We start from the raw sequence: 21,104 nt of genomic DNA, 5'->3' as shown, positions 1-21,104 counted from the left end.
CGATCGCCATGAACATGTATGCCCGTGCATGGAATGCATTTATTTGTGCTAATATTTTGCCTTCTTCGCATGCACATGAGGTCACAATTGAGAGAGCACAGTTATTGTGGGGAATTCTGAATGAGGAATACTATGTGGACCTTGGTGAGTTTATCTACCAAGGAATTCTGAAGTTTTTGAGGGGAGCGAAACATATGAACATCCCTTATGCATCTACGGTTACGAAGCTATGTCGAGCAGTGGGAGTGAACTGGCCGGCTCATGAGCAGTTGCAGTTGCCAGCAGCTCCGATTGATTCTGGCACTCTAAATGGGATGCAGGAGTGGACCGGTGGTGAGCCTGAGGAGCATGGGCTGGGTTATCGTCTTCCAGGAGGGCGTCCAGCACGAGGTGCTACTATGGCTAGGCCAGGGCGTGATGAGGCTGGTTCTTCGAGAGCTCAGGAGGGTGCTGGGATGGTTGATGCCCAGTATAGGAGGCTTTCACGGCGGATGGATGCCATGTATGAGACGCAGAGCAGGTTTGCTCAGGAGCTCACCCTTGCGTTAGGGACTGCTTTTCGAGGCCTTGGAGCTGATATCCAGTGGCCAGTTTTTGGTGAGGACTCTGCATACCCGCCGCCTGATACTCCACCCACTGAGGGTGATGATGATGATGACTCCGAGTAGGTATACCCTGTGTTCCTTTCTACTACTTTCACTGAGGACAGTGAAGATTTTTAGTTTGGGGGTGGTAGTTAAGGAATATTGTGTGTGTGTCATTTAGTTGCATATTCATGATAGTTTAGTTCATATAGTTGCATAATTTATGCCATATAGTTTTTTATTTTTTTGTTTGTTATGAATGTCATGTAGCTCATGCATGTACCATGATCCCTTTTGCAATGATTTATCGACTGAATTGTGATATTGATGCGAGTGTAGTGATAGCATTAAAGTGATATTAAGTTGTGTAGGTTGATATGCATGCTAGAAACAATTGTAAGTCCACTAAGTCTTAGAGAATGCGTAAGGGCTAGATTGTTGTTATAATTTGGTTGTTTTCAAGGTCAATCTACTTATTATGCTTAAAATTCGATTATAGGTTCTTAGTGATAAAGACATGAAAAAGAAAAAATTTTGGAGAAAAAAAATATGGAAGTTGTTGCTAGTTGTGGCTAGGCGTCAAATGGCTAGTAGCCGGCTCGCATATGGTGCGAGTAGTCTAGGGTTGAGCAAGATGGAGCGAAACGCACTTGCTCAGAAGTTAAAAAAAAAATAAAAAAAAAAAATAAATAAAATAAAATAAATAAATTTTTGCATAATTGATCAAGAGTGGGCTCTTTGGTATTCGAGTTATTAAGTTCTTAGGGGACTTTGTGCCTAGTGACCTAAGGCTTTTAGAGTCTGGGATCCGCTAACCTAACGCTCGTTACATGGATACCATTGTATAATTCTTTTGTGGACCTCACTCATTGCACGGCCAAATAAGCATTTGAGTTGTAAATAAAAAGCACGATTCCGTAGTAAGCTCCAGAGTTCTTGTAGTGTTGTATATCACTTTGTGCCTAAAATTTTTTTATTCTTTGTATAATCGTAGGATTGCCTTGAGGATAGTCTAGTCATAGTAATTGGTCTAGTTCCGAAGCATATCTGTTAAGCATTTGCACACACCACATTTCTGGCTGTATGTCCGTTTGCATGAGTTTATTGATCTTTAGTTGTCTAACTGCATTCGTTGAGATGTGATAATTTGGTTGGTTAATTGTAGTAAGGGGGATCGCTGTATTTTCATATAGATTGCATTCATGCATGTTTTTATTTGTTTTTGAGTCTGTGACGCTTGAGGACAAGCATCGATTTAAGTTTGGGGGTATGATAAGTGGCATTTTATACCACTTAGAACGTCTTAAAATGGCTTAAATTGGTGTCTTGAAATCAAGTATTTTGTGTATTTGATGCGTTTTTCTAGTGTTTATGCATTTCAGGGTTTTAGTTGCATTTCAGGGGAGGAATCGTCAAGAATAAGCCTTGCCATGTGTTCACCATTGCGAGAGGAAAGAAATGGGCAGATTACGGCGAAGAAACGGAGCGAAATCAGAATTTTTCCAGTAGAGGTCTGAGCGCCCGCTCAGCATTGCTGAGCGGCCATGCAGGGTCGGGAAAAAAAACAAATTATTTTAGGACTTCTACTTCTGTTTGGTTTCCACTTCTATGTAATCTGAGTTTTATGGGACTATTATATAAGTAGATTTGAGACGTTTTCACAAGTGTGGATTGAAGAAGATTGTGTTTTTACGCAAGGAGCGAAGGAGATAAGGAAGAAGACCGATTTAGCACACCGTAACGAAGAGGAAGCATATCTTCTTGTGATTCTTGTTTCATTGTAACGTTGGATGCTAGTTTTCTTGCTTTGAACTTATTTACTCTTGTGACGTACTCTGTTTTAATATAATTAGTTACTTATTATTTTCTTGTGTTTGTTTATCATGATTTCATATGAACCCATGATGACGATAAGTGCTATTATGGGCTAATCGTGATCATGGGGTTGCAACGGATTTATTATGGAATTCTTTAGTTAGTTGTTTAATACTTTAGGGTGTGATGATTGCATGATATCTAGTATTGGTTGTGCGTATTCGTCTTATGTGCGTCACGAACATATAAGATAGGGTGTTAATCTCTTGTGAAGCGACGGTGGATCTTGAGATTTAGAACTTGCCATGCTAGCATAGGTTCATGTACGTTGTGCATGATTAGTGGGTAACTCTAACAGTTTTATTTTCCCTATGTAATCAAAAGGAATAACTTGTGCTTAAATCGTTGTGTTGTCAATTTCTGTAGACATATGGGAACTCAACATAATTGATGACTATTCAACTTCTATCTTAATTGTGGATGCTTGGTAGAATGGTATTAGTACAATGAAAGTGTGCTTTTATTAGTTTCGTGTTATTCGATTAATATCATCACTGTCACATGCTAAAGGTAATAACAATGGCTATAGAAGGAAGTAATAATGAAGTTGTGATCTCATGAGTGTTTTATTATTGATAAATTGAAGTGTTAGTTAAGTGATTAATTAAGTAGTTAATTATAGTTAATATTTAATCAACAATTTTAAGTGTTATTGTCTTAACATTGAGAAGTAATCATACATTGATGAGTGAGTTTAATTAGACAATAATTTAGTCTGAGTCTCTGAGGGAACGAACTAGAAAGTATTCTATATTACTTGCGAACGCGTATACTTGCGTGAATATTAGTGCGTGTTTTCGCCCTAACAAGTTTTTGGCACCGCTGCCGGGGACTCGGCATATTTGTTTAGTTTATGTACTTACCATCATTGGTCATTAGGACTCAGTGATTAGGACGTAGTAGTTACTTATTTTTTCCGGTTGTGTTTCAGGTACTTTAGCAAGCGTTTATGTAAACTCGTTCTCGTGCTCGCAAGAGGACTTTAGATACAGCTGAGAAGACAGACGAAGTTCTTGATATTCCGGAGAAGTTAGATTTTGAGGATTCGGATTCAGGAACTGAGCAGAAAGAACCAGTAAATATGGGAGATCGTATTATTCAAGCTTATCCAGCTCTTATGGATTTTTCTCGGCCTAAAATTGATGACATTCAGTCAAGCATCCTTCATCCGGCTATTCAAGCTAACACCTTTGAAATCAAGCCGGGCACTATTCAGATGGTGCAGAATTCTATTTCTTTTGGAGGAGCGGCAACTGAAGACCCCAACATGCACATAAGGAATTTTGTCGAGATCTGCAGCACTTTTAAGTATAATGGCGTGACTGATGAGGCTATCAAGTTGAGGCTTTTCCCATTCTCACTGAGGGACAAGGCTAAAGACTGGTTACATTCTGAACCAGCTGGGTCCATCACTACGTGGCAAGATCTTGCGCAAAAGTTTCTGGTGAAGTTTTATCCGATGGCAAAGACTGCTGCTATGAGGAGTGCTCTTACTCAGTTTGCGCAGCAACCTACATAATCTATGTGCGAGGCTTGGGAACGCTACAAGGAAATGTTGAGAAAATGTCCACATCATGGAATGTCTAAGGATACTTGTACAACTATCACTAAGCGAACAACTGCTGACACGTGAGTGAACTCCATCAGTTGTTCAGCTAGGCGAGTCATGTTCAGTGAACTTATTCTATAATAAGCACCTACATACTAGCTATAGTGTCCCCACACAAATGTCTATGAGAACAAACATCCTTCATAATGAAGCAAGCATAGTATGTACCGATCTTTGCGGATTATTAATTACCAATTAGTAATCCTATGACCAGGAACTATTTAAGTTTAGAGTTATCATCTTTTTAGGTCTCACTATTATGATCTCATCATAATCCATAAAAAGCTTTACTCTAAACTATGATATATCTTATTTAAACACTTAAATAGATAGAGCCCGTAATAAAAACAAAACAAGTCTTTATTAATATCAATGAAATCAAAACAGATTACATAAAAGTTATTCCTAAATCCTAATACCTGATTGGACTTAGGACATATTCCTTTCAATCTCCCACTTGTACTAAAGCCAATCACTCTGGTATCTAATACCCATCTAGACGATCAAAGTGACTTTCATAAAGTAGCTTTGTGAGTGGGTCTGCTATGTTGTTATGTGTGTCAACTCTAATTCAATACAATATAAGAAATGTTACCGCGCTCCCACTAACCCTTTTGTAGACGCATGGTTCATCTACGTTTTTGATAAAATCAAACTCTTTGATTGTCTCATCAAAACGAATGTTCCATCTTTCGAGAAGCTTGCTTTAAACCACATATGGTTCGCAGCAGCTTACACACTAGGTTTTCATTTCCCTTGGAAAGAAAACCATCTGGCTATTTGCCAGATCACATAGTCGTAGTAAGCAGCATTCGCAAGCAAAATCCGAACTGATTTTAGCAGGGCTACAGGTAAAAGATTTCATCAAAGTCAATCCATTGCCTTTGTTTAAATCCTTTTCCCAAAAGCCTGGGCTTAAAGGTCTCCACCTGGCCATCTGCTATAATCTATCTTTTGTATACCGTATACATAGATTCCATTCTGGATTTCATGGCACTATGCCATTTCTCTGAGTCAACACTACTCATAGCCTCATTATAGGTCACAGGGTCGTCAACATCAATGATCGACAACTCATTGTCATTCTCAATGACAAGGCCATATTACCTCTCAGGTTGGCGAGACACTCTCCCTGATCTATGAATGGGCTGTTCCACAAAAGGTTGTTCAGTCAGAACAGGTGTTTCCACTTGATCCGTAGCAGTTTGTGCTTCTTGAACTTCATCAAGTTCAACATTGCTCCCACTATTTCCTTCAAGGATAAACTCCTTTTCCAAGAAGGTAGCATGTCTGGAGACAAACACCCGATGATCGGTGTAAAAGTAATACCCTAAAGTCTCTTTAGGATATCCCACAAAACTACATTTTACGGATCTATATTCCAGCTTATCTGGGTCAACTTACTTGACATAAGCTGGACATCCCCAAATCTTAACGTGTTTAAGACTCGGTTTCCTTTCTTTCCATATCTCATACGAAGTTTGAGGAACAGATTTTGGAAAGCACCTTATTCAGTAAATATGCTGAGGTTTCCAATGCATAACCCCATAGGAATACTGGAAGATTTGCATAGCTCATCATGGACCGAACTATATCTAACAAAGTTTGATTTCTCCTTTCAGATACCAATCTGGAGGAGTCCACTGGGAGACTATACCATTTACTTTGAGATAATCTAGAAACACTCCATTAAAGTATTCACCACCTCGATCTGATCGAAGAGTTATAATACTATGTTTGGTTGTTTCTCCACTTCATATTTATATTCTTTGAACCTTTCAAAGGCCTCAGACTTGTGTTTCATCAAACACATATCCGAATCTAGATCTATCATCTATGAAAGTAATGAAGTATGAAAATCCACCCATGGCTTGCTTAGACATTGGTCCACATACATCTGTGTGTACCATTCCTAGCAAATTTGCAGTCCTCTCTCCATGTCTACTAAATGGAGACTGCACTGCCACAACGAAGTGAGATTTTCATCATCCCTTTTCTTTTATTAGTTTGTTCAATGTGAAGTAAATTATGTCACATATATACAGACCATTATTTAAAGCACCACGTCCATAAAGAATATTATCTCTAAGAATAGAACATTCATTATTCTCAATAATAAATGAAAAATCCAGCCAAGTCTAGCATGGGAATAATATTCCTCACAATCGAGGGAACAAAATAACAATTATTTAAAACAATAGTCTTGCCCGTAGGCATATGTAAATGAAATGATTCTACATCTTTAGCAGCAACTCTTGCTCCATTTCCATCAGTAAAATCACCTCCTCCTCCTCAAGAGTCCTACTTCTCCTTGGTCCCTGCAATAAAATGCAGATATGAGAACCACAGGCGGTATCTAATACCCAAGTAGAAATGACATATTCACTTCTATCATGAACATACCTGAATCAGAAGCGGTAGTCTCACTACCCTTCTTCTTCAATTCTGCAAGGTAAACCTTGTAGTTCCTCTTCCAGTGCCCCACCTTGTTACAGTGAAAGCAAACAACTTTGCTCTCGGGGTCTTCAGCTTTTGGTGGAACCGGCGTTTTCTCACCTACTTTCTTCTTCTTGGAAGAGTTCCTCTTCCTTTTCTTAGGATTGGAACCTTCACCAATTAGAAGAACAAAACTCTTCTTAGGGGGAAAATTCGATTCCGCAGTCTTCAACATGTTGTGGAGTTCAGGCAGGCTGACATCCAACTTATTCATGTGAAAGTTCACAACAAACTATGAGAACGAACTCGGAAGCGATTGCAAGACCAAGTCTTGGCTCAGCTCCCCATCCATGGCAAAACCAAGTTGTCCAAGACGTTCAATAAAATTGATCATCTTAAGTACATGGTCATTCACAGATGATCCCTCAGACATCCTACAACCGAACAGCTCCTTCGATATCTCATATCGAGCTGTCCTCCCCGCCACATCATACAACTCTTGTAGATGCATGAGGATAGTGTGAGCATCCATATGCTCATGTTGCTTCTGTAGCTCAATGTTCATGGAAGCTAGCATGATGCATTGAGCAACATTTGCATCATCTATCCACCTATGATACACAACATGTTTATCATTATGTGCATCACTAGCAGGTTCAGTAGGCTTAGGTGAGTCAATCACGTATTCCAGCTTCTCAATCCTCAGAACAATTCTCAAGTTTCGAAGCCAGTCAGCATAATTAGGACCAGTCAATTTGTGAGCATCTAGTATGCTCCTGAGTGATAGTGCAGAAGACATAACGTACAAAGTAAATCTGTAAATGATAAATATATAACAACACTTAGCAAATATTCGATTTCATTTCAAAACACTATATGAATCGGGTCTTTATTCATAAGTGGCTCCCACTAGTTTTCCTAATTTATTCAACCCCCTACATGAAAAATTAAGCATTCATAGTGCTAGTGGGAATAGGGATCCTACATTTCATTACACAACCCCGGCTGTGGCACGAAACGCCATGTAATGTTCAATAGGCAGACAACTCTTGTCAATTACATCTAATGGTATTCCCTAATCAAACTTTAGCCTCTTGAATAATTGAGTCACGGCAGTGGCACGACAAACTCAATATTCTAAGTCAAGTCAAACCCAACATTCCGTACAATTGAATCAGTCCCCAAAGGCCCACGGCTGTGGCACGTAACGACCTTTAGATTCTTATTCAATGTACACATCTCTATGTAATAGACAAGTATTTCTTATTTCGAAATCAAAGCCCTCGGCTGTGGCACGAAATGACAATGATTCAAAAATAAGAACTACTTTCTACCATGTTGGAAGGCTATGACCGACACAAGCCCGTTGTGTCATTGGCCAATTACTACTTGATATTATTTAATTTTAGAGGGATTATATTACGTTACAATCATAATCATATTATAAAGAGATTCTTCCTTTTAAATTAAATATTTCAAATCAATAATCAATAATCAGACGATTCCCAGATCGGGCGGAGCATTGTCAAGAGGCGTCACTTAATAACCCTTTCTTACAGATAGAAATCTGTTGTTGACAGAATCATCCTTTCTCTCATATCAAAAATTCATATTCAATTACGTGTTTCACAAACACAAGAATCTCATGATTGTATTCATAATATTATTCTTAAGGTTATGAAACAATTTCACTATACTAGGTTGTCTAACAAACGCCTTATATTTATTTAAGTTCACCTAAATCTATCATCGCATGATAAACTAAGCATATATCACATATATCAACATGAATAAACATTAAGGTAGGCATGTTATGTCATCTAGCACATTGGTCTAAGCAATAAACATCTCTATGTATCACATGAAGTATTTAAAAGCAATTTAAACAGTTAAAAACAGCTTAAAAATACTTCTGTTAGCTATAAACAGTTCAAAACAATTTCATAAAATATCATAATATACCATTAGAAGCGTCTCGAAAAGACGAATCCAACGGCACCAAAATCACCCAATTCTGAGCTTCCACGCGCTCTCACGCGCCCCGAGAAGGTGCCCCACGCGCCGCCACATGCACACGCGCTGTCAGGCGCGTGTCAGACCTCCCCCACGCGCGCCCACGCGCCTCACGCGCCCCTAACCCCCTATGCTGACATCAGCATGACGTCACCAGCGCGTGTCTTCCACGCGCCGCGCGTGGCACGCCAGCGCGTGAGCCCCACGCGCGCGTGGTCGACGCGCGGTCCTCCGTCCTTTTTCAGTCATCCGCCTTTTCTCTCTCCCTCGGTTTGCGTGCTGCCTGATAGATCTGATCTCTGTCTGCCTTTTACTTTCCGTGCAACACAGAATTTCACAGAAGATGCATATGATAGATATATACATACAAACAATTATATATATATATGATTATTTAATACAAATTTAATTGTTAGAACTTCAAAAATTCATAATAAAAAATCTATACATCCTAAAATTATGAAAAAAATACCCAGACGATCTACAACACTTGTAGAACCCAGATCAACATTCAAAATTATTCTTAGAAACGATTTCTCATCAGGCAAAATTAATCCATAATATAACTTGTAAAAATCATAATTAATTCATACAAGCACATAAAATTCTGAATTTTTTACCACAGATCTATATGCATACAACCTATGCTCTGATACCAATGTTGGATTTTTAACGCAGCGGGGGCATGGAAAAACACTTTTACACATACAAAATCCAAATAAAAGCATATAAATCGTGAATAAAAATTCGAGGCATCGAATCTAACCTTTTAAAATAATTCGGAGACAGCGATCAGAGATCCTTAGCAGTTGCTCCCCAAGTGTGAAGCACTCCACCGGTATCCACCAAGAAAACGATGTTAAGTAGGAGGAAGGAGGTGGAGAGAATTGGGTTTTCCAAACTTTTTGGGTTTTCGGGTTTGATGTGGGTTCAAATAAAATAGGGTCTATAATAGTGTATTTATAGGCAAAATTTTCAGCTGAAATTTTCCCATAAATATTATTATTATTATCCCATTAATTATTCTCTTTAATAATTAAAACACCTTTTAATCATTAATCCTTTTTCTAAACACTTTAGAAATAATTCTCTCTCTTGATTTAATTTCCAAAAATTAAATCCTTTAATTAATAATATTAAGAACTTTTCTTAATTAATTTATAATCAATTAAATCTCATTTAATCAATTATTAAATTTGCCAATTAATTATTTATTTCACAAATAAATAATTATTTAGCCATTATTAATTAATTCCTCCACCATTAAATCCTTCTCTTTTTATGGTGTGACCCTGTAGGTTCAATATTAAGCCGGTAGTAGAAATAAATAATAATAAAACTATCTTATCATTATTTATATAAATTCTCTAATTTATTAAATATGATTAATTAATTAATCACATTTATTCTACATCGTGAGTGATGCTTCTCAACATATCGCGACTATCCGGATAATATGAATTCACTGCTTAGAATACCAAGAACCTGTCAGTGAATAGTTACCGTACAATAAACTCCTTCTACCCTACAATGTCCCGATTAAATACAAGGCATGGATCTCGTGTCAAGCCTATCTAATTCAATGCTTACCATTTACTATGCGTAGTTCTATGCAAATTAGAAACTCCTTTCTAATTTCATTTACTCTGGCTAGAGATTCCTGAACTAGCATAAGTGGATCAGCCTTGAACATTCGCTTCCTTCACTGGAAGGGGTAGATCCTTTATTGATCATACACTATCTTCGTGTACAAATTCCTATACCCAGAAGAGCCCTAATAATTGTCCCTGGAGACTAAGAACTAAACTAAAGCATAGTTCAGTGTACACAAGGTGACTATAATGACCTCAAGTCTAAGGATACTTGTACAACTATCACTAAGCGAACAACTGCTGACACGTGAGTGAACTCCATCAGTTGTTCAGCTAGGCGAGTCATGTTCAGTGAACTTATTCTATAATAAGCACCTACATACGAGCTATAGTGTCACCACACAAATGTCTATGAGAACAGACATCCTTCATAATGAAGCAAGCATAGTATGTACCGATCTTTGCGGATTATTAATTACCAATTAGTAATCCTATGACCAGGAACTATTTAAGTTTAGAGTTATCATCTTTTTAGGTCTCACTATTATGATCTCATCATAATCAATAAAAAGCTTTACTCTAAACTATGGTATATCTTATTTAAACACTTAAATAGATAGAGCCCGTAATAAAAACAAAACAAGTCTTTATTAATATCAATGAAATCAAAACAGATTACATAAAAGTTATTCCTAAATCCTAATACCTGATTGGACTTAAGACATATTCCTTTCAGGAAGGACCTTACAAGATCAATAAGACATTAGAACGAGGACCCTACAAAACTATGAGTGGCGATGAAATTCCCCATACTTGTAACGCTACAAACCTGAAGGTATACTATGTTTAGGACATACAAGACATGTCTCTAGTATTTAGTAGTAGATGAAGAAATATGGTCGACGAAACCATTTTGCATTTTATGTAAAAATTGAACCCATTTTCCAGGATATGATCTATTTATGCAAGTTTATCATCTTGACTACCAATTTATTTATCTACCACATTTAAAGAATGCAAGTCTCGAAGGACCAAGTACCGAAATAAAAGATAAGTATGAAATCAAACTATAAAAGCATAAAATAGAAGATCCCGAAGGATCACATGTCAAGTCCTAAAGGACCATTAGGATATATACCAAAACTGTTCAAAGTCAATGAAGGACCACAAATAGAAAAGAACATAATAAAAAGCCACAAGCGGCAACAAAGCCATGCAAGGCCACGATGATCACCCAATCGAAGAATCCTCATCTTACTCATCAATTCCCCTCTTCTGATTGACTTCGTCCTCCTCGTCTTCATTCGACTCACTTGAAGAGGATGAGAATGAAGAGATGCTTCCCCTGATACAGGTTATCAAATTTTCCCATAAAGATGTCCTTTGGACTTAAGACTCGCTTATAGAGCTTTGCCTTTGGAGCCAGAGCCTCTACGGCTTGAACTAGATCCATAGCGCATGCGAACAACCTTAAATCCAGAGACACATGGTTGGCTAGTAGAGGCAACCTCAGAAACAGCCCAATGGATAGGATAGTCTCGTGGATCCACCGCATCTGGGTATGAGCTATGAACATGACCAATATCTTTGTTCTAGCCAATGGACATGTTAACAGGATGCATCTTATCATCATGAGTGTCCATCAACTTAAGAAACTCTTCTGACTGTAGATAAACGCCAAAAGAGCTCTAGACTCCCAATCTTGAAACTTTTTCACAAGTTTCTTCATCAATGCCTCCAAGTCCATGTATTCACTCCTCAAGTTCGTACTATGAGTGGAAGAAGCCGCGAAGTAGGAGTTGGCCTAGTAAAAAATGATTTTAGAAAACTAACTTCACAAAAAACGTTTGGTCGACTGGTTAGATAATGAATTACGCACAGAAGGGGGTGAATGTGTTTTGTATTTTTCTGCTTTCTTGAAGTGTTTATGGTGATAAACAAAGTAAAATTAAAACCTTGTAGTGAAATGTGTTAATATTGTATTCAAACAGATAAAATAGTGAACACAGATCTTTCAAAACTCATTTAATTTTATATTAAAATTAAAAATGTTTTGCTACAAAATTTCTAGGCTCTTTGTTGATAAAGAACTTAGCTTCTTCCTTGAGAGAATAAAAGAATTCTGATCTAAATTGTTATATCTAAACAAAGCATCCAGTGTTTACTTTATAGAACAGTAAACACTGGTTTTTACACAGCATGCAACAACATGTACCCAACCCTACTTTTGGATAACCAAATCTTTCTATTTCTGGCTTAGTGTATCTTTGCTAATCTTGCACGCCTGTGACTTTGCTTTGCCAGTTAATCTTGGCCTTTGATCTTGTACTTCTTTAAGCTGCTTTTGTAGACTTGTCAATCCAACTGATTGGATTGTTTGTTGATTGATAATCTTGGATATTTAACTGGTCTGCACTTTGTACTTTAAGTTTTTCCTCGAGATATCCACTTTGGAATATAGATAACCTGACATCTCGATAAGTATATTATCTTAACAATATCTCTCATCACTCTATAGTTGTTTTGACTTATCGAAGTCTATGAGTTCTCTAGTGACAATTTGGCTTATCGATAACTCTGAGTTCTCTAGTGACAAATTGGCTTATCGATAACTCAGAGTTCTCTAGTGAAGAATTGGCTTATCGATTACTCAGAGTTCTCGAGTGAAGAATTGGCTTATCGATAAATCAGAGTTCTCTAGTGAATATTTGGTTTATCGATAACTCAGAGTTCTTTAATGAAGAACTGGCTTGTCGATATCTTAATTCTTCATATCTTCAATTTGGCTTGTCGATATCTCTGAGTTCTCTAGTAGCTTTTCTTGACATCTCGATAAGTCATTCTGGAGTTCTTGAATAACTTCTCTATAACACAAAATATGTGACTTGTAGACTTCTTGACTTAGAATGTTTTTCACAGAAAAGATTTATTCAACTCCAAGCTTCTCCATACTTTCTCTGAGGCATGATCTTCATGATCTTCTTCCAGAGCTTATTCTTAGGCTTGAGACTGTTTACAGAAAAATACTCCAGTCTAGTCTATTTACATTTTTACAGACTTAAGTGTTACAATACACAATGCAGACAAAGATTACCATACAACTTTCTTAGGGTTGTTAATTTGGCTTAGTCTTGTTATAGTACATGCATGTCTTGCACAACAATCTCCCCCAATTTCTGAGAAGATTTCTTATCACAAATTCATGCTTGTTAATAAGACTAACCCCAAGCTTCAATGGAAAATAAGACGAATACATAAAAATTGATACAAATACAACATTTATACATTAGGCGATTTCATGAGTTAAACAGTCATATATATTAGACAAATACCATATCTTATGTTTCATCTCTAATGAGGTCCTTTAAACATACCAGAATTTAAAGTTCCTCTACTATGGGTGTCCCTCTTAGAGCTTCCACAAGTTTGAGTCTGTCAGGCTTTGGATAATCACTCAGCAAATCAATCCTGAATTTTGAGAATGTTCCAGCTTTGACATTTAGAAATCTTCCATCCTTAAAAATTCTGCTCATCCCTTTTGCCTTAAGTTCTTCTGATCTTTTAATGTACATTTCAATCTCCTCATCATACTTTCTTTTCCTCTTCTCAATATTCAGCCTTATTCCTTGTTCTTCTTTCCTCCCTTACTATCAACCATTCAGCTAAAACAGATCTCCATGCTCTTGTACCAGTATCTGTTAGGTCCCAATGTGTTTGTAGAAGGGGGGTTGATTACAAACAGTACCGAATAATCGAATTAAATGCGGAATAAAAATGTGAAACAAAATTCAAGTTAAATAAGAATATTATTAAACTTGAAAGGTGTTACAACAACTGTATCGATTACAAGGAATTAATCTCAAATTAATTATCACAAATCTAGAATAAATTCGACATGAACTTTTTCTATTTTTGTAATAAAAAGATTCAAATGCTAAACGCAATTTGAGATTAAGTTCTAGGGATTTAGATCCGCTAGATTGTTACACAAGAACAAGATAAATATTTCTAGTGGTTTGGATTTAACTTTACAAACTAGAAATTTAATCTTGAAGTAGCAGAGAAGATGAAATATTATGTCTGCTTCTTTTTCTTTTTGTTCTCGAGTTCTGTGTGTTGGATTGTTTTCTTCTGTTCTTCTTCTTTTTCTTTTTAACAAATCAACAGACTTGAATAGAGCTGGCATGACAATCCTTTTAGCTGGTAGGACATTCGGTGAGACTATCCTTTTGAACTAGCAAGACAATCCCAATAGCTAGCAAGACTATCCTTTGAACTGGAGAGACTTTTGGCAAGACTATCAAATGAACTGGCATGACTTTCGGTATGACTATTGATTGTCATACCGATTGTCATATTAGTACAACAGATTGTCTTGCTGAATTTAAATGAATTTTAATTCAATTTAAATTCTGAAAATCCTTAATATTAATTCTGAATTAATTAATCAATTAATTCAATTAATAAATAAATTAATCTTTGCAGATATAATTTATTTTCTTAATTAAATTATATGACTTAATTAATTAATAGAGAATTAATACTAATCCTAAACAGCAACCATTCTTCTGAATATCTTCTGAAAATCACTGAGAATTATGAATCAATTCCACCACTTCAATGTTGACACTCGATGTACTGTCTGGTTCATGAGTGACTAACTTCCGTGACGTTTCTTCATATCTTGACTTTGACAACTTGATTTTCTTCAGATTAAATCCTTGTAATTAATGATACTCTGATGAGATCTCTGTCACTTGATTAAATCCACAATCTTGATTTGCATCACTGAGGCATGATCAATTTCTTGAACTTCTTCCAGTGAATTAATTCCTCAAGTCTGTAGATGAACCTTGTCTCTGAATCCTTTGACAGATATTACTTTGCGAGATCTCTTTGACGGTAGATCCACTATTTACTTATTACATTCTTATTTGAGTTGAGTTGAATCCTCGAATATACAAATAGGCTATGACATATGCCTTACAATCTCCCCCTATTTGTTTGTTGAACAATAACACACAAATACCTAGAGGATAACTCAACTAACAAATAAGAAAAAGATATAAACAGAAATGCAAAGTAAATAACAGAAAAGTTCTGGATAACTTTTAACATTTTCCAGATTCCAAATAAATGTTCCTCTAGACTGAACATATCTTCAAGTAGTTTCATCTTCTTTTGTACAACCACATTTCCTGTTGAGAAGCGCATATTTTTCTTGCTTCTCCCCCTATGAGAATCAACTGATTGAAGAAGATCACCTTCGTTTACCACCTCTCCCGTACAATAGGATCCGCAGATAAAAACCAATGGTACTCTCCTTTTAGAAAACAGCTTCTTCCCTTACTAGAAAATCACCTTGTGTTTACCACCTCTCCCGTGCAATAGGATCCGTAGTTACAAACAACATGGTGTGGTGTAGTGTACATATGTAGGATCTTTTTCTTTCTCCCTGCTATTTCTCCCCCTTAGTTGAGGAATCCTTCAAACTATTTCTTAAACTTTTATCTCCCCCTTAGTGAAGGAATGTATGCCGTCATCTGAAGGAGTTCTCATATTCCACTTGGTTGGAAAAGAAATAACAAGTAGTTTATCTTTCTTCCTCACTGTGAGTGTGTGATTCTGTTTAGTATACCTCACATGTGTTTCACTCTTCTCTCTACTCGTGTTTACACTCATTCTCACAAGTGTATCACTCCTCTCATAGCTCCAACATTCAGCTGTACCTGCAAGGAAAATCACCTTAGCCATCCTTAAGGAGGTCACAGGTGGTGCAATGGGAGTTCGCAAATCCCAATCCTTGTTAAACTCGTCAGATGAATCTGAGTCATAATCTACAAGTTGCTAGTTTCCCTTTTAGGGTTCCAGATTTGAATTCTGGGAAGGTAAACAATGATCCAACGAATTTAGCGTACAGATCAAAGTTCCCTTCTAATGTCTGTGAAGACATTTCCTTGTGACTCATCAGGTAATATCTGAATCATTGTCAACAAGTTGACGATCTGCGCCTATGTCAGATCCACTATCCGCAGATGCATCCAGGGAATTTAAGCCCGGGGAGGTAGACACTGACCACTGACCTATGGCTTTTGGATCAGTATCCTCTCCTAACACCTGTAAAGGCAATTGGTCCATTAATGAACCTTGAACAATCGAATCTGGCCTTAAAATGGTCGAAACTCGGGTTTCCATCAATTCATCCTTTGTGTGTGTACCCTTTCCTTGTGCATCAAGAATTGTTTATATTTGAAGTGGTGACACTACATTGGATACCTTGGCCGACAGGCAAATTTCAATAGATGCACCCTTTTGAGAGAATGAATCTAGTAACTGTTTTTGTGCCTTTTCAGCCATTACATCTTTTTGAGAAGATGTATGGGGGCTAGCAGTTGTCTCGGTTTAAATACTACTCATCTATATAGGAGACATAGCCACTGGGTTGACTACAGAACCTTTCTTATGTGGTGCACTAAGGCACTATTGTGGCGCCCTCCAAACCCGGGTCAGAAGTTTGGGGTCCACACACACCTTATTTAAAACCTGTTTATAACAATATTAAAAATAATAATAATATGCAATGACCCTATTTACTAACTACCACGGATCGCAACAGGTTAAAGTATGCACACAAGCCAAGCACACTAATATATTACAAACCATTCAAATCCCAACTATTCCAAACTCAAACTGAGTATTAAACATTATTACAACCTTTTACAGACTTAAATTATTCAAAAAGAAGTCTACTAGCTCAGCTTCCTCAACCTGAACCCCTAGCTCTCGCGCTGGACTAGGGATCCTCTTTACCAACTGGTTCCTTTTTAACTGGAAAGAATATAAACAACATTGCACAAATGAGCTAACTAGCTCAACAAGTCACAATGACAAAACTGAGAATAATGATCATCAAGTGAACATGATTACGATATCAAGTGAACAATGGATTATGATTTAGAATTGGATATTATACTTTTAATTTAAAAACCAAGGTTAGGTTGCTGATCAGTCACGCACTAACCCCGAGCAAGGCACACAACATTGCTCTAACTACGGGATCCAAGGCACACATTGGCCTAACTTGACCATTATATGGTCTGACCACGAATCTGGTCCACAATTTTATAAAAACAGTCCAATTCTAACATAATAACAGAATATGCAATAATAAACAATAACCAGAATCAATCACAATAATAAGTGTTTAATAATGAAAGGGTTTCAATCCTTGTAAGGATCAATAAGTCAATTTAAAAGCTTGGATGATGGGTAATGAAAGAATTGGATAACAAAGGAATCAACATTTCAGGGTTTCAAAGATTTGGGCTTTCAAAACATAGGATGCAATGATTGAGTATACAAGTAATTCAGTTCAGTGTTTGGGATTTTGTTTGCATGTATTTGTAGAGTAGTATCGTATGCTTGAGATTCGTGTTTGGGTACAGAACAATCAATGGTCTAGAAAGAATAAGGTTCATGGCTCAAGAACAATAACTGGAATCAGGGTTTGGGTTTCAGTGCTTCAAAGCACTTGCAATATCAACAAGACTATCAAGTACTACAATATCTCGAGAAAGTTCAGAACACTTGCCTGGTATTAGCTTACTACACTGCACTCGCTTCCAATTACAACCGTCTTACTCCTCAACTATCTGTTTCCCTTTTCTACGCCTTGCCTCTTCTGCTCACATATCATAAGCATCTATCAATAATCGACTCATAGAATTCTATTCAACACATACTTCTATCTACCCTTCGCTTTACCCAAATCCGATTAACGGATTGAAAGTTACGCAATAATTAGTAAACATCGAATATATAAACCGACAGTCAACCAACATATCACATATAACACATAACACATAATACATCACATAATCAATGACATATCATTTCTAAAGACATTTCGGGTCATAAATAGGCTTTCTGGTATTTACAATGATTTTTAAAACATTTTTCGGAATTAAAACGGCTCGTTGGATCAATTTCGGGTTAATAAACAGGGTTCGGTTGGCCAATTTTGGCTCCGAAATAATTTTAGAATAATTATCGAGCCTTGGAAATAATTTAAAATAATATTTTAAAGCTCGAAACTATTTTTCGGAATTTTTAAATCATTTTTAAATAATTAAATCTAATTAAATAAATAATTAAAATCAATAAATAATTAATCAAATCAATTAATCAATTAATTTTTGAATTAACTGACCAATTAATCAATTAAAAATTAACTAAAATTAATTAACTAATTAATTCAGATTTATTTGTGAATTAAAAATAATTTTCGAAATTAAAATAATAATTTTTAGAATTTTCAGAAATTAAAAATGAATTTTTATAATAAAAATAAATAGGAAATATGATTTTTAAACATTTTATAAATAGGAATCCTAAATTTGCAAAGTCTGGAAACTTCAGGGACCTAACTGTATCGTCCCCAAAAGTTCAGGGACCAAACTGCAAATATTACAGTCTAGTCGCCGGAAAACGTCGGGGGTGGTCGGAGAACACGTTCCCGGCGTCCTCACCCCACCAACACCTCCAGATCACATCTATACTTTACCAAGAACATAACCAAGCCAACAAATCGTTCTATTCATCTCTGAGTTGGCCGGAATTTGGCCGTGAAGTTTGCCAGTTTCCGGCGAACTTCGGAAATATTCAAAATACAACTCCCTTCTCTACAGACCTCGGTGATTCATGAAACTTATACGACTAGATTGCAAATTTCACAGAGAATATAATCCACTATACCACAACATCAATCTATTCCAGAATAAGAAACCCCCAAATTTCAATTAAGAACATTCATACGGGTTATAAACCCTAATTTTGAAATTCGAAAATCAAACTCAAATTTGAACATGTTATTGAACTCCAAATCAGGCGTATAATATACCAAAATCATCAGGAAAATAAGCTCTATAACATGCAATCATCAAATCATACAAACAATCATCCGAACAAAAATTCATATTTTTCATAAAAATAATTCGAAAATAAATAAATTTTTAGAAATTAAACCTTTGATTTTGCAGGTGTATGGATTACAGATTCTGATAGAGCTTCTCAAGACCTTCAAATCCAGTACTCGAGCTTTTCAAACAAAGATCAAGAACACCTTCAAAAGTTGGTTTGATTCTTGAAACAGGCTATGAATATAGGATTTTTCTCTGTAAAATTATATAATTATCTGTCTGCAAATGATTTTGATACGAAATAAAATACGGAAAAAGGCTATTTATATTTACGGAAAATTAGTATCCCGTTGGATCATTCCGGATATAAAACGGTACGTTTATTTGTAAAAACTGATCCAAACGGTATCGGTTTTCGGGATAATTATCCAAATCAGTACAATTTGTACTGCGGTCTTGGTCTCAGCGCTTAGTTACACGTACTACGAAGTGATAATTGGGATAGTTTAATAAAAAGCTCCCGTTTATCGGAAATACGGGTTTTATTGATTTACCGAAACGAATATTGTATCGAAAATGTTACGCCGGGACCCGCGCAGGACAAACCGTACACCAGGTCGAAAAAGTCGAAACATGGAATATGCTCGAAATATTATAATTAGGTTAGGAAGGAGTTCTCGGAAGAGTTTCGGGTTCCAAAAACGTAACAACGGGTGACGCCAGTTGGTTCCCGTTTTTATAAAAATAGATTTTAAATACTCGGAAAAAGATTTTATAAATTTCATATGATCCTTATAAATCCATAAATCAACATAAAAATAATTAGGAAGATATGACAATCATCTATTTTTTATTTTGGACATATAAAAATTAAAATACTCAATTAATATTACTTTTAAATATCCAAGTACAGATAACGCTTAACAATTAACTCACAGAATTGATACTGAACACACATAATAATTATTTAATAGCAAAAATAATTACACGATATATCCCGGATATTACATCCTTCCCCCCTTAAAAGGATTTCATCCTCAGAATCTCCTAAGAAAACAAATGAGGGTACTTTTTTTCATATCACTTTCTAACTCCCAAGTTGACTCTTCAACCTTTGGGTTTCTCCACAATACTCTTACTAACTTTACCACTTTATTTCTCAATACTTTCTCTCTTTCCTCTAGAATCTCTATCGGACTCTCTACATATGATAAATCTGCCTGAAGCTCTATTGGCTCATATTCTATTACATGCCTGGAGTCTGGATTATATTTCTTGAGCATAGATACGTGAAAAACATTGTGAATGTGCTCCATGTGCGGAGGTAACGCCAATTCGTAAACTACTTTGCCAACGCACTATAGGATCTCAAAAGGTCCGACATATCTTGGGCTTAGCTTCCCTTTCTTCCCAAACCTCATTAGTCCTTTCCATGGTGATACTTTCAGTAATATCAAGCTTCCTTCTTCAAATTCCATGTCTTTCCTTGACTGGTCTGCATATTTCCTCTGACGATCTTGTGCGGCTATCAATCTTTTGTGAATAATTTCAACAATTTCCTTTGTCTGCTGTACCAGTTCAGGTCCAAGTATCTTGCGTTCTCCTACTTCATCCCAATATACTGGAGATCTACATTTACGTCCATAAAGGGCTTCATAGGGTGGCATCCCAATACTAGCATGATAACTGTTGTTGTAAGCAAACTCTACCAGAGGTAAATGTTCGTCCCAACTTCCTTTGAAATCAATAGCACAAACACGTAACATGTCCTCGATTGTCTGGATCGTTCTTTCACTTTGGCCATCCGTCTGGGGGTGATAGGCCGTACTCATATTTAGTCTTGTTCCCAAACATTCTTGAAAACTGTTCCAAAATCTTGAATTAAACCTTGGATCTCGATCAGATATAATAGACACTGGAACTCCATGACGAACTACAATTTCCTTTAGGTACATATGGACCAACTTGTCGAGCGAAAATCTTTCATTTATAGGCAGAAAATGAGCTGACTTGGTAAGTCTATCCACTATAACCCAAATGGCATCATGATTAACCCTTGTCCTTGGTAATCTAACTA

At 36.5% G+C, this 21,104-nt stretch overlaps 1 non-coding gene across 1 annotated transcript; it reads right to left on the bottom strand.

Moving 5' to 3' along the window:
- Positions 1-3,933: 3,933 nt before the first annotated feature.
- Positions 3,934-4,040, bottom strand: LOC141662957 (small nucleolar RNA R71). The gene has a single exon (XR_012551055.1). It is a non-coding gene; the product is annotated as a small nucleolar RNA R71 (small nucleolar RNA).
- Positions 4,041-21,104: the final 17,064 nt, after the last annotated feature.

The sequence above is a fragment of the Apium graveolens genome, chromosome 5, assembly GCF_009905375.1.
Source record: "Apium graveolens cultivar Ventura chromosome 5, ASM990537v1, whole genome shotgun sequence".
NCBI classification, from domain to species: Eukaryota; Viridiplantae; Streptophyta; class Magnoliopsida; order Apiales; family Apiaceae; genus Apium; species Apium graveolens.
This window is presented reverse-complemented; position numbering and strand designations above follow the sequence as displayed.